The sequence below is a fragment of the Schistocerca nitens genome, chromosome 3 (genome assembly GCF_023898315.1).
Source record: "Schistocerca nitens isolate TAMUIC-IGC-003100 chromosome 3, iqSchNite1.1, whole genome shotgun sequence".
In the NCBI taxonomy this organism is placed as follows: domain Eukaryota; kingdom Metazoa; phylum Arthropoda; class Insecta; order Orthoptera; family Acrididae; genus Schistocerca; species Schistocerca nitens.
In genome coordinates, this window is record NC_064616.1 from 144,152,756 (window position 1) to 144,169,015 (window position 16,260).

Consider the following 16,260-nt stretch of genomic DNA (forward strand, 5'->3'; position numbering starts at 1 on the left):
ATTTTCTAGTGGTAACAAAAAGTCGCAGCAATCAGTGTTGTTAGACATGAAACAATTTAGGGTAATTCACTTTTTTCTAAACGCTTTTTTACATTTACATCTAGGCTATTTGATTTTTTGTCTGCTGCAGCATTATGTATGGTGACATTACGTGATGTAATGAAAATGGATTAAGAAATGGCATGTGTAACAGCTGTTTCGATAATGACACGTTGCGATCAATGTGTAGAAACGGTATCGGTTAATCACACAGTCAAAGAAACCCAAGAAATCATTGTAATAGGCTCTCGGCCGTAAGAGAAGGCAACAGACGTGACCGCAATGACCGTTGAATTTCTTTACTGGCAGGCTTAATTAAATGAGCCCGAGCTGTCAAGCTATGCAGCATGGGCAATCTCAGTTCATAAACGCCACTTACATTATAGAACAATATCTTAAGTGAAAGCATTAACGCGGTGTCCGTACATGAGCAGGCGGCGGGAGAAGCACACTGTGCAATAAAGCAAAAGGAAGTGAGCGCCAGCGCCGAGGGGCACAGACAAGAGGCGAGGTTGCTGGCTCACTTGGCAACAGCGTCCGCCTGTGACGGCAGGACATTGCCTCTCCCTCCTCCTCCTCATCCGGCAGTCGAGCGAGTCCGACGCCTACTACGTAGTAGCAGCAGTTGTAGTAATACTACGGGCCACGGGCGCAGCGCACGAAAAGGAAAGCAACAACCGGTTCCAGCTGATCGTTTGTTGTCGACGTCTTTTTCTCCTCTTTTTTCTGTTGCATTCGTCTTTTTCGTTCGCGGTCTTGTTCTTGTTTCCCCTCTCGCCAGCTCAGAGCTGTTGGCATCTCTGCTACTGGTTCTGCATCTTACACGGTACAGGCTGCCGCCGCCGGCGCCCGCGCCCTACTAGGGCTGTCTCTGGCACCTGTTCGTTTTTTGGTTTTACACCGCGTGACGTGGTACTTTGTGAGACTCCGCCAACCCTGATATTGGCTTCCCTACTGTCAACATGCTTAATTTTGCTGTATGCGAGCCAGATAATCCTCAACTGATTATCCGGCACTGAATATTACGTAATTGCGTTGCAGAGTAAAACTTTATCGATTAACATATTTAACTGTTTTTGTTGTCGTCTACAGATACTTGAACGTAGGCGGAACTCGTAACACTGAAGAATGACATCGTTTCCATAATGCTCGTGTTCTAAAACACTACTTTATTATGCACTACTAGGTAGTTTAGAGCTTTGTTCATTGTCAAGTGCGTCTACGAACATAATAACACACCAAAATTAAATGGTTGTCAAAATATAAAACACTCTACAACAGCACTCGATATTTCAAACTATGTAATTAATTGCAATAGGTGTGGATACATCATTAATGCGTATGAAACAAAACATGTCACATATCCTGCACAGTTCATGTATAGCATGGCAGTCAACTTACACGACCTACGCATATGCATGAAGTAATAGTAGGAGCGGACACAATAGTGATAATTAACAATGGAAAGATCACACATAACCACAGACAACGGGAAGAAAAACTTCTGTTCACAGTTCGGCTCCAAGAGTAGAAGAGTACGTGCGAAAATTTTGACCTGTCTGTCAGACGATACAGAGTGAAAAGATCTTTTGGTTCAAGCCTGATATATGTAGTGATTCATCTATACCTCACCACTAATTACCTTCTTCCCAGTTTCAGAGCATGACTGTGTGTACGACGCTAACAGTATAATTATGACATTTTCATATCACGATTATAGTTTATGCACTGACATTTGTAAAAAAATTGTTGTACTGGTGCTTATGTTTGACACTGTTTTATAAATATTAGTATGATAGGCTTCCACCTTTTACATGTAGTTATGAATGTATGACGAAAGATGTACTTTTGAACTGCGAATGGACATTACCATGCGATCTTCTGACAGTAAACTTTTTTATAGAACGTGCGAGGATGATGCATGCACGTCTATTATAAGTAATAATACTGTTTTTGAGAAAACAAAATATCCATTGTAGTTCAAGTGTCTTTTTACATTTTGACATCCAACGAATTCTAGTGTATTATTGTGTTTATACACAGTGATTTTTCTAAATGGGGATCAACTGCAAGAAACCACCATTGAGAAGATAAAGATGGATAAAGGAGCAAAACAGATCAAACGGACATACGGCTGTAAATGCAATGCAAGAGAGGTACACTCAGTTCAAGATGGGGACAAAAGATGCCTCCGCGCTCGAAGTTTATGTCGGTCGCTGCTGGAATTTCTGTCAACCATCCTTTTCGCAGTTGAGGCTACCTATGAGCACTGGTTCAGCCTCAACGTGTTGGCGGTGGGGGTTGGGGGGGGGGGTGAGGGGGCAGGGAACTTATTAGCGACATTAGTACAGACAGAACATTCCCATGTGCCTGGTGTTTTCTCATTTTTGCTTTCAGTCGTTGATACCTACGCTGCCAAAGATCTATTATCTCCCCCTTCAAGTGGGTTTACCTCCCTTTGAGCGTATTTCTTCCTATATGTCTGTGTGACATTTTTTGTTCCTTATACTTTCAGAGATGATGTCTTGCAGCTTGTACCTACATAGAAAAATCATGCTGTATATGCAGTTTACAACGACGAAAGTGCCTAATAAAGCGCTATTTTAAACAATAGCCTTGCAGAAACTATAACGTTTATCATATTTGTCGAGGATCTGGTGTTCATCGAGGAGAAGTAAATTAAGACGTGATACTTACAATTAAAACTGAAGATTAATGTAACATAGACCGTCTCCCCTTTTCTTCGTAGATATTTGTTTATAAACATCTATCTTCATCTTACGAGAATATTTCTAGAATACTTATATGGATAGTTATATATGAATATCAGGGATCCGGTAAAACATCAAATCTCCGATATTGCTGCGGCCGGAAAAAGATCTTGCAAGAACGGGACCAACGACGACTGAAGAGAATCGTTCATTGTGACAGAAGTGCAACCTTTCCGCAAACTGAGGCAGATTTCAGTGCTGGGCAATCAACAAGTGTCAGCGTGGGAATCATTCAACGAAATATCATCGACATGGGCTTTCGGAGCCGAAGGTCCACTCGTGCAGCCTTGATGAATGACGGACACAAAGCTTTACGTCTCACCTGGGCCCGTCAGCACCAACATTGCACTGTTGATGACTGGAAACATGTTGCCTGGTCAGACGAGTCTCGTTTCAGGCTGTATTGAGCGGATGGACGTGTACGGGTATGGAGACATCCTCATAAATCCATGGACTCTGCATGTCAGCAGGGGAATATTCAAGCTGGCGGAGGCTCTGTAATGGTGTGGGGCGTGTGCAGTTGGAGTAATTTGGACCGCTGATACGTCTACATACGACTCTGACAAGTGAAACTTGCGTAAGCAGCCTGTCTGATCGCCTGCATCCATTAATGTCCATTGTGCATTCTGACGGACTTGGGCAATTCCAGCAGGACAATGCGACACCTCACACGTCCAGAATTGCTACAGAGTGTCTCCACGAACGCTCTGCTGAGTTTAGACTCATCCGCTGGCTACCAAAGTACCCAGACATGAACATTATTGAGCATATCTGGGATGCCTTGCAACTTGCTGTTCAGATGATATCTCACCCCCTCTTACTCTTACAGATTTATGGACAGCCATGCAGGATTCATGGTGTCACTTCCCTCCAGCACTACTTCAGTCCAGTCCATGCCACGTCGTGTTGCGGCACTTCTGCGTGCTCACTGGAACCCTACGCCATAAAAGGCAGGTGTACCAGTTTATTTCGCTCTTTAGTGTATATACGACTTCAGCTCCTTCTTGCACTTTCAGTTTCGTTTCTTTTGTTACAACAGTAACCACATTGACTTAAGTTTCTCGCCTGATTTTCTTGAGAACTTTTCTATATCGCAAAACCGTGGATGTGAGAAAATACGTGTTCAAGCGTCTATACGCGTCTTTTACAGCGGTGATTAGATACTCACAGTTTCCTGTTGTTAGGCACATTTTTGCAGTGGCGATGGAGAGAATCTTATGTCTACTACGTACGACTGATTTCTGCCTTCATACTACTTCATGTTATCCAAGATTATAAAAGAAACCGAAGCCTTCTTTATTTAACTTTTTGAATATACACTCGATTTCGTTTACAGTGCAACCCTGTTTCTTTACAAGAGCTGTTAAAAATGTTGACCACCCTAATGACGACAGACCATACTGCATCTTCAAAGTAGTTTGGCGTACGACTTCATCGGTAATAACAATATAGCAACTAAGAGCAGCTAGTTGTTACATGAAGTCCCTTAACTAGTCGCTTCAGATAAGCTTAGAATTCAGAAGAAAATGCCCTTCAGTATTACGTTTTTCGAGCAACCTGGTTGTGAAACGCTACCGTCATGACCAGTCCATTGTTGTACAAACTGTACGTCAAGGATAATCCTAACATAGCATGCAAAGAGTGCCAAGGTCTGTTCATACTATAGCCATTATTAGCGATATTTCTTCACGCAAGTACGTGAGAGAATGTTCAAGAATCCATTTTGTAAATGACTATTTGATCGTTTCGTATGTTCGTAGGTCAAACCACTAAACGTATATTGGTCAGGAATTTTTTTATGTTGGCAGCATGGTTCAGACCCATCTTGTACGGGTCACGCCAACTGCGCAACTTGTACCTGTTCAACATCCATCTCGCAATTGGCACAAAACTGCCCTTATCGCCAGAACCCAAACTCTGCAACTAGGCCGGCCGGTGTGGCCGTGTGGTTCTAGGCGCTTCAGTCTGGAACCGCGAGACTTCTACGGTCACAGGTTCGAATTCTGCCTCGGGCATGGATGTGTGTGATGTCCTTAGGTTAGTTAGGTTTAAGTAGTTCTAAGTTCTAGGGGACTAATGACCACAGATATTAAGTCCCATAGCGCTCAGAGCCATTTGAACCATTTTTTCTGCAACTAGGAGCAGTTCTGTGGTTTTCTCTTGGCCATTCTACGCAACACGTCAGTAAGCTCTACCGTAAGACAGCAATATTAAGCTAAACAGTATTTCTGCATATTTGTTACAATATTTGGGAAAATTTACGAACTGGCAGAAGGGTGACGAAAATGCGTTTAAGGAAAAGAAAGGATATTACAGCGACCTTCAATTCCAAGTACTTTTATCCAGAACATATGATTAATTTCACGATAACATTTAAGCTTTGGACGAAACACCCTTCAGTAAGTGTAATCTACCCGTTTCGTCATTGCACAATTTGTTCTGCAAGAATACTCATTATCTTTGGCTTTTCTTTTCAGTTTTTGGAACAAACCTAGAGACGACACTATTTAATCAATTGTAAGAGTCTATCTGTCTTCACAAATCTCTCACAAGAATGTAAATGTCAGGTTGAACATGTATCAAATAAAGAGTTAAAACAAGAGAGGAAACTCTAGCACGCTTTTATCATTCTCCCAAGTGTTCGCCAGCCCAGAAATATGTACGCATTCCTACACCTGAAGGCCGAACTGCGGAATTCATTTAAGGGGTTAAGAATTTGTTGTCCACTCTCTTGGTCAGCATACAGGCGGTCGTCGGTGATGAAATGTACGTCCAGTATTTCAAGGTTATGAAGGGCCATCAGTAAATAGAATTATATAAATAGAATTATATACGACGAACTATTAACATTTCAGAGTTCACTAGGAACTGAAATTATAGCTGTATTAAATTAATAGCTAGAGTAAAACTCACTGACGTTTTTAAGACGAACGAACGGATGGATTATCAGAAACATGAATCTCTTACCAAGAACTACTTATAGTTGTGGAACTCGCCCATTAACATTGGCATCAACAGAGCTGTTGTTGCATCGCATACTCCCATTGGCAGTTAATTTTAGATGCAGCCTGGTGAATCACGCAATAGCTACCTATGAGCTCGGTTTCGTCGAATGACTACACATCCAATGAATTGTCTGCATCTCCGAAACAAGGAACAGGAACTGCGTACCAACAGCTTTTGCAGGTGCCAGCAGTTTCAGATTTTATCAAGTGCCCAATTCAAACGTGATACAGAATGTGTATATATTTCGAAGGATCTATAGTATTTAAGCCTCTTTTGAATGAACTGTTCAAATTTAATTCTTCTTCCAAACTCCCACTTGCACTTTCTTATCGAATGAAAATTTTTCCTGATAGCTATATTCACCATTGCCATCATCTTCCTGAAATGAGTGAGATATGAAATATATCACGAGACATACGAGTAAGCTCATCTTAGTATTCTCTCAAGGCAGATTTTATGCACAGCAGGTATTTTGATGCCAGTGTTTAAAATAAAACCGAGTTTCCTTACGTACTCATTCCGTTCGATTCTCTGTATCTCTCTCTCTCTCTCTCTCTCTCTCTCTCTCTCTCTCTCTCTCGCTCCCTCTCTCTCTCTCTCTGCCGCGTGTGTATGTGATCTGTAACTACCTGGTTAGGTAGTAAGGAAAAGAAAGGATATTACAGCGACCTTCAATTCCAAGTACTTTTATCCAGAACATATGATTAATTTCACGATAACATTTAAGCTTTGGACGAAACACCCTTCAGTAAGTGTAATCTACCCGTTTCGTCATTGCACAATTTGTTCTGCAAGAATACTCATTATCTTTGGCTTTTCTTTTCAGTTTTTGGAACAAACCTAGAGACGACACTATTTAATCAATTGTAAGAGTCTATCTGTCTTCACAAATCTCTCACAAGAATGTAAATGTCAGGTTGAACATGTATCAAATAAAGAGTTAAAACAAGAGAGGAAACTCTAGCACGCTTTTATCATTCTCCCAAGTGTTCGCCAGCCCAGAAATATGTACGCATTCCTACACCTGAAGGCCGAACTGCGGAATTCATTTAAGGGGTTAAGAATTTGTTGTCCACTCTCTTGGTCAGCATACAGGCGGTCGTCGGTGATGAAATGTACGTCCAGTATTTCAAGGTTATGAAGGGCCATCAGTAAATAGAATTATATAAATAGAATTATATACGACGAACTATTAACATTTCAGAGTTCACTAGGAACTGAAATTATAGCTGTATTAAATTAATAGCTAGAGTAAAACTCACTGACGTTTTTAAGACGAACGAACGGATGGATTATCAGAAACATGAATCTCTTACCAAGAACTACTTATAGTTGTGGAACTCGCCCATTAACATTGGCATCAACAGAGCTGTTGTTGCATCGCATACTCCCATTGGCAGTTAATTTTAGATGCAGCCTGGTGAATCACGCAATAGCTACCTATGAGCTCGGTTTCGTCGAATGACTACACATCCAATGAATTGTCTGCATCTCCGAAACAAGGAACAGGAACTGCGTACCAACAGCTTTTGCAGGTGCCAGCAGTTTCAGATTTTATCAAGTGCCCAATTCAAACGTGATACAGAATGTGTATATATTTCGAAGGATCTATAGTATTTAAGCCTCTTTTGAATGAACTGTTCAAATTTAATTCTTCTTCCAAACTCCCACTTGCACTTTCTTATCGAATGAAAATTTTTCCTGATAGCTATATTCACCATTGCCATCATCTTCCTGAAATGAGTGAGATATGAAATATATCACGAGACATACGAGTAAGCTCATCTTAGTATTCTCTCAAGGCAGATTTTATGCACAGCAGGTATTTTGATGCCAGTGTTTAAAATAAAACCGAGTTTCCTTACGTACTCATTCCGTTCGATTCTCTGTATCTCTCTCTCTCTCTCTCTCTCTCTCTCTCTCTCGCTCCCTCTCTCTCTCTCTCTGCCGCGTGTGTATGTGATCTGTAACTACCTGGTTACGTATGATGTTTCATCGTAAGCGTCTGCACTGGAAACGAAGAAAAAGGAGAAAACTACAGTTTTTTTCTAGTCCCATCAAGGTCGTCAGAGGAGGAAGTGGAGAAGGATGGTAAGAGGAATATGACGTGCACATATTGGAGGAACCTTTCCAGTATTGAACTAAGAAGACATTGGCAGTAAAACATTGCAGTAGATTTGGCAACGAACGTGACGATTCCAGTATGTCGATAACTGACCAATTCTGCCATTAATTAAAAGCGAGTAAACATATCAAGAATATGCTCGTAGTTATTGATATTTCAATAAGAATAACATTTATTTGATGTACACATTAGAATCCAGAAAATCACTCGTTACTGTCAGGAGGCCAGCTGCAGTTTTTCGATAATATTCTGAGTATGGACTATGATCTTATTATCCTGATGCCTGTAAAGAAAGCGATCAGTTAATCAGCACACCAGATGCAAAGGTATTTACATCTTAAACGTCGATATATGATTTAGCTTACTAGAAGTAACACCTTAACTTATAGAATCAGCTGTGTTATTCAGATGAAATACATGTATAAATGTACGTGTATGTGTTTGATCACATAAAAGAGCAACTGGTGACACAATTCTTTAAAACGTATAAGCGATATCGATTATCTGTTTATCTTTTGTGTCAATTCACTACTAAAGTTAATGACTTATTCGGAAGATGCTAAAAAGGTTAAGGTTTAACGTTCCGTCAACGACAAAGTGATAACAGACGATGAACAAGCTCGGATTGGGAAAGGATAGGAAATGAAATCGGCTGCGTTCTTTTCAAAGGAACCGTAGGGGCATTTGCGTTAATCTACTACAGCAACAGTAGAAAACGACATCTTGATGGCCGGACCGGTATTTGAACCACCTTCCTCCCGAATACTAGCCAGTACCTCACCAGTGCGCCACCTCATTCACTAATTCATTCAATATACTGCAAATAACACTAGGAAAAATTTGCCACTTACGTATTAACTGGCAGATTTTCATGTCGAAGGGGAGTTTAAGATTATTAAATGGTGCGCTAGAAGTATGTAACAATATTTATCTGGCACCCGTGACGGTTATATAATGTTATCCAGTGATTTGTCGTTGTCTGTAGCTAATTACTCCGAGGTCAATGCGAGTTGGAAAAGAGCCATGTGCTGGTCGACGTTCTGGCATCACTTAGTCCGTAACAGAGAAAGAGAAACGTGTAATGAGAGTGCTAGACGGAGCACATAGCTTATGTTGTTCGGGTGGTAAGGGACGTAAGCACAAAAAGTTATCCCTTTGATTACAGCCACCGAATCAAGAGCTGAATAGAAAACATGACAGCACGATGCGTTAGTTACGCCAGCCCAGCTGATGCCTTTCATTTAGTTCCTGACCTGGCCTCTTTAATCATCGTGGTGGCTGCCGCCGCTCCATCTGTTCGATGTACAGCAACATGAACGCCGCCTTTCGAAAGGCCCACAGCATTCACGTCGAGCGACGGGTTTTGTTTCTAGACATCTGTACACGCACTTGTGATTGGCAGCTGTCGGCGTTCGAAATGAATGCACGTACTCGTTTACTGCTACCTGAAATTCGATATTCCAGTAGCCCGGTATAGCAGATATTTTAGAGCTAAAATAATTAATGGGGAAATGAAGGGTATCAATAAAAAATGGCATGTCGATACACAGGATATAGTTACCCGAAAACCAAAATTTTAAAACGAGAAGCAAAAGTATATTGTTTTATTGAAGACAGACTGTGACAGAATTAATTTCGCTTCTAAAAATCGACGCGCATACATATAAACGAACAACACAGTAATATGAAAACAAATTTAAATGAGAAATCTGAAACAGTGAAACTGAGACAAGAAGAGCAAAACAAGGGAAGTGACGCCAGAAGGTCAGTGGAAGACAGCTTCGTTTTGGAAGACGAAAACAAAACCAAAAGATTCTGTTTTTAGGATGCAAACATGACTGAATATGTCACCTAGGTTTACTCTCAGCGAGTAACGCCCAGACGTTTTCTGCGACCTCTATAATCACGTAATGGAATTTTCAAAATGGCTCCTTAGGCGACTAACCTATGTTTTGCGTTAGAAATCTCTCTGTCGTGGAACAACGCTAGGAATGACATTTACGAATGCAAATACCATCTGGTTAAAGAACTGATAGAGATGTGATTCATTTCCCACTAATGAAATGGCTGTGCTACTTCGCTGTTTAGATTACTTCTTATGCTAAGGAATAATATCTGTCACGTTCATGAAAACATTGTTAAGTTAGTAACCACAGAATCTGTGGACATTTCCATTAGTCAAAACACGTTTTGCCTGCTTGGTGATGAAGAAGGGAAAGATGGAACAGACAAGATATTCTTTAGTTATTTGCAATGTAGGAGGTAAACCGTAAAGTACGCAACCTGTAGATATATCCCACTGGCTGAGTTGGAAACACTTCGATGCATAGAACTGAATATCTCCATTTCGTACCTCCCGAAGAACGACTTATGTGTAAGTACTGTGGGTCAACAGTTTAACTACCTTGAAGAATTCGAAGCTTCATTTGTGTAACAGCTTATGTTTCTGAGGGGGCAACATTAGACTCAAAAACGGAGACCTCCATATTCCATGTCATTTAAAATGGTGGTACCTGCAGGGTGATTTTCATTATGTATAAATACTTGTGAAATACTTTTATTGTGCCTTTGTGTTAACTGCACCTAAAGCTATTGGATGTTCCACGACGTAGTGATGTTCTAGAGTGTGACGTCAGATATGCACAAATATGAAGAGAGCAGAACACTGAAAATATTTTGTGTGAACACGAAATCTTAGTTATGGTTACACATTGCTTTGTATTGTATCACGATACCTAGGTTAGGTCGAAAGATATTAATTCGGTTGTGAGTTAGCGAAACGGTATCGAAGGTTTCAGTTAATTACATTTCATATGATTATCTGCATCAGTCTTCTCGTTTATTTGCTGCGTATAAGTTTCCCATTTACTATCTCGAATAGTCGCTTGTTTCAGATGTTTGAAGGATGGAGATTCCACAGGTTGCTGTACTACGTGTCACAAGTTGTTGCTCTTCATACAAAATCACTTAGCTGTCTGGCTCATACAACTATTTATTGTCCACGTTCCACTTCCATACATGGCTACACTCCATACAAATACTTTCAGAAACGACTTCCTGACACTTAAATCTATACTCGATGTTAACAAATTTCTCTTCTTCAGAAACATTTTCCTTGCAATTGCCAGTCTACATTTTATATCCTCTCTAATTCCACCATCATCAGTTATTTTGCTCCCCAAATAGCAAAACTCCTTTACTACTTTAAGGGTCTCATTTCCTAATCTAATTCCCTCAGCACCACCCGACTTAATTCGACTACATTCCATTATCCTCGTTTTGCTTTTTTTGATGTTCATCTTATATTCTCCTTTCAAGACACTGTCCATTCCGTTCAGCTGCTCTTCCAGGTCCTTTTCTGTCTCTGACAGAATTACAACGTCATCGGCGAACCTGAAAGTTTTAATTTCTTCTTCGTGGATTTTAATTCCTACTCCTTATTTTTCTTTTGTTTCCATTACTGCTTGCTCAATATACAGATTGAATAACATCGGGGATAGGCTACAACCCTGTCTCACTCCCTTCCCAACCACTGCTTCCCATTCATGCCCCTCGACTCTTATAACTGCCATCTAGTTTCTGTACAAATTGTAAATAGCCTTTCGCTCCCTGTATTTTACCCCCGCCACCTTCAGAATTTGAAAGAGAGTATTCCAGTCAATATTGTCAAAAGCTTTCTCTAAGTCTACAAATGCTAGAAACGTAGATTTGCCTTTCCTTAATCTATTTTTTAAGGTAAGTCGTAGGGTCAGTATTACCTCACGTGTCTTACATTTCTACGGAATCCAAACCGATCTCCCCCGAGGTCGGCTTCTACCAGATTTTCTATTCGTCTGTAAAGAATTCGCGTTAGTATTTTGCAGCCGTGGCTTATTAAACTGATAGTTCGGTAATTTTCACGTCTGTGAACCCCTGCGTTCTTTGAAATTGGAATTATTATATTCTTTTTGAAGTCTAAGGGCATTTCGCCTATCTTATACATCTTGCTCACCAGATGGTAGATTTTTGTCAGGGCCGGCTCTCCCAAGGCTATCATCAGTTCTAATGGAATGCTGTCTACTTCCGGGGCCTTAAAATTACAATACGAGAATCAAAATGATAAAGCGCCAGATCAAAATCTAGTTGCATCTAGTACACTTTCCTTTACGTTTTTGAACAGGTGATGGACAGAGAATGGAAACAACAAGCACACAACACATTAACATTCCTAATATGCTGTAGAAAAGAAGCTTCCAGTAGTACCGGAATGGACAGATACAGGTGCTGCATGGTTATCAGGGAAATCTTGTACCATTTTTCCTGCACAATAGTGTCAAGTTCAGGCAACGATGATGGAGGTGGAGAGGGATGGCGCAAATTTCCCTTCCAACTAGACTGCAAAGATTCAATAATAGTGAGATCTGGTGACTGTGGTGGCCAGGGTGATGCGACAATTCATCCTTGTACTCACAAAACCAGTCATGGACGATGCGACCTGTGGCGCCGTGGCGCAGCGTGTCGTCTAGAACAGCCTCTAACACGCAGCCGCGCTATCGACCAGACGTAGATACACTACTGACCATTAAAATTGCTACACCAAGAAGAAATGCAGATGATAAACGGGTATTCATTGGACAAATATATTATACTACAACTGACGTGTGATTACATTTTCACGCAATTTGGGTGCATAGATCCTGAGAAATCAGTACCAAGAACAATCGTCCCTGGCCGTAATAACGGACTTGATACGCCTGGGTATTGAGTCACACAGAGCATAGATGGCGTGTACAGATACAGCTGCCCATGCAGCTTCAACACGATACCACAATTCATCAAGAGTAGTGACTGGCGAATTGTGACGAGCCAGTTGCTCGGCCACCATTGACCAGACGTTTTCAATTGGTGAGAGATCTGGAGAATGTGCTGGCCAGGGCAGCAGTCGAACATTTTCTGTATCCAGGAAGGCCCGCAACGTGCGGTCTTGCGTTATCCTGCTGAAATGTAGGGTTTCGCAGGGATCGAATGAAGGGTAGAGCCACGGGTCGTAACACATCTGAAATGTAACGTCCACTTTTCAAAGTGTCGTCAGTGCGAACAAGAGGTGACCGATACGTGTAACCAATGGCAAACCATACCATCACGCCGGGTGATACGCCAGTATGGCAATGACGAATACACGCTTCCAATGTGCGTTCACCGCGATGTCGCCAAACATGGATGTGACCATCATGATGCTGTAAACAGAACCTGTATTCATCAGAAAAAATGACGTTCTGCCATTCGTGCACCCAGGTTCGTCGTTGAGTACACCATCGCTGGCGCTCCTGTCTGTGATGCAGCGTCAGGGGTAACCGCAGCCATGGTCTCCGAGCTGATAGTTCATGCTGCTGCAAACGTCGTCGAACTGTTCGTGCAGATGGTTGTTGTCTTGCAAACGTTCCCATCTGTTGACTCAGGTATCGAGACGTGGCTGCACGATCCGTTGCAGTCATGCGGACAAGATGCCTATCATCTGGACTGCTAGTGATACGAGGCCGTTGGGATCCAGCACGGCGTTCCCTCCTGAACCCACCGATTCGATGTTCTGTTAACAGTCATTGGATCTCGACCAACGCGAGCAGCAATGTCTCGATACGATAAACCGCAATCGCGATAGGCTACAATCCGACCTTTATCAAAGTCGGAAACGTGATGGTACGCATTTCTCCTCCTTACACGAGATATCACAACATCGTTTCACCAGGCTACGCCGCTCATCTGCTGTTTGTGTATGAGAAATCGGTTGGAAACTTTCCTCATGTCAGCACGTTGTAGGTGTCACCACCGGCGCCAAACTTGTGTGAATGCTCTGAAAATCTAATCATTTGCATATCACAGCATCTTCTTCGCGTCTGTAACATGTCATCTTCGTGGTGTAGCAATTTTAATGGCCAGTAGTGTACTCATCAGTCTCGTGCATCGTTTACGTCACCCAGTTTCCACATTACTATAAAAGTAATGATGTTGTTGAAACGGCGGTCAGTCGTCGACCTGCAGCGCCGACGCATACATCGTGTGTTGGAACACACAAAGACCATTTGAGGACAAACATTTATGACTGGACAAACATGGATGGTCACGTAGTTTTCGACAGTAAGGTGACCTTGCAGAGTAACCATGGAGCCCATGCAATGCCACAATATGTCTCGCCAAATCACCAACGAATCCTCGCCATATTTCACTCTTGGGACGTATACTCGGCCAGAGGATGGAAACGGAGTGAAACGAGACACACCCGACCAAGTAATTTACTTCCATTGCTCCACAGCCTAGGTTTCATGGCTTCGGCACCACGTTTCCCATTTGTGGGCATTTGTATTACTGATGAGTGACCGAGCTTCCTTTGCGATGTTTTGGTGTTGACTGGGGTCGTTAGTGAGAAATTTAGCTCTGCAGCCATTTTTGCAGCTGTAGACTCCTAATTTTTCGTTACAATCCTCTTCAATGTCACGATAACTCAAGACGCGTTTTCTTCCGCTTTGTGACTCAGCGAATGATGTTTTTCCTCTTTCCCTGCGTGCGGTATAAATCTTCGATAGTGTGGTTCTCGAAACATAAAAACTTGGGCTACCTTGGTTACAGAAGTACCCACCATAGGAGCGCCAACAATTTGCCCATGTTTAGATTCACTTAGCTGCAACGCAGTGCTCTCATAATTACACAAAACATTCTTCTGACTACGACTGACACTTACACGTACCGAGGATATTGCACGAGTTCCGTTTCTGGTCAAATACAACAGCGCAACCAGAAGGTTTGCTACAATCTGCGTTTGTGTTCGAGCATGCAATTTCTTACTGTGATTACTTATCCTTATCCTGTCACCGAGTAAGTGCATTCCGTACAGTTTGTAAAGTGCTGAAGAATCGGTTCTTCATCCACACCCAACTACCATTTCCCTCTGAAAAATCCTCACCGATAGTAGTTTCTAGAAGGCTGCTCCTGAATCTTTGTGTCACCGTTAGGTGTTGATCGCTGTGCAGTGGATGTTGTACATTATTAGAAAATTTGTAGATTTCTGTAACACCAACACCCCACATAGATGTATAGAATGTAGAGGTCTGAAGTATACAGCGACTGTGCCTCATGTTTAATTTACTAACAGGTCATCTTCCTTCATATGGGCAATCCCGTTCCAACCACACATGTACGAGGACACGTATTATCGCGAAATAGGGGAGATAGTGTCACAGACATGATACGTGAATTGCAGTGGCAGTCATTAAAACAAAGATGTTTCTCGTTGCGACGGGATCTTCTCATGAAATATCAATCACCAGTTTTCTCCTCCGATTCAGAAAACATTCTGTTGGCACTCACCTACTCAGGGAGACATGATCATCACGATAAAATAATAGAAATCAGGGCTCGCACAGAATAATTTAAGTGGTCATTTTTCCCGCGTGACGTTCGACAGTGGAACGGTAGAGAGACTGCTTGAAGGTGGTTCATTGAACCCTCTGCCAGGCACTTTATTGTGAATAGCAGAGTAATCACGTAGATGTAGATGCAGACAGAGGACGATTCAGAGTTTCGTGTCGAGTCCAGCTTCGATTATGTTAAGGCGACTGCGTTTTCAAAATAATATTGTTATCATAACTGCCTGGACACTATTTTTTATACCGATAGTAGTTTCTAGAAGGTTGCTTCTGAATCTCTGTGTCACCGTTAGGTGTTGATCGCTGTGCAGTGGATGTCGAACATTATTTCAGAATTTGTGGATTTCTGTATAGACGTATAGAATGTAGAGGTCTGAAGCATACAGCGACGACGCCTCATGTTTAATTTACTAACGAGTCCACTTCCTTCATATGGACAATACGGCACCATACAAGTTGAGATGCGTAGTTCCAGGACGCTTATGACGAGGATACAAGTACCTAAGCAAAATTCCGGACCATCTAGCCCACATAGAAAATTTTTTGGTGCTACCACAATGCTTTTTAAAAACAACTGCTATTTTTTGGCCTTTTAACGGATTAATTAATAGTAACTGTCGTAGTATTTTGAGAAAGATCATTTAATGCTGAGGTTATCCATTATATCTTCCATGCGCTTTTCTTGCACTTCTAAGGCCTGATCATCTGTGTAGGAGAAGGGTGTGCTTCGTCAGGTACTAATACTCTGTCTTATAGTTTAAACCATCAGTAATCAAAATGTTCGTAATCTTACTTGATATTTCTATTTACTTGCTAATTCATCCCAACATTACTCTATACTTTAATTTCTTCTTTGTTTATGCTGTCTCCAGCACTCATTCATGCACTCGCTGTCCTAATTCCTGTGTTCTTCCCTTCA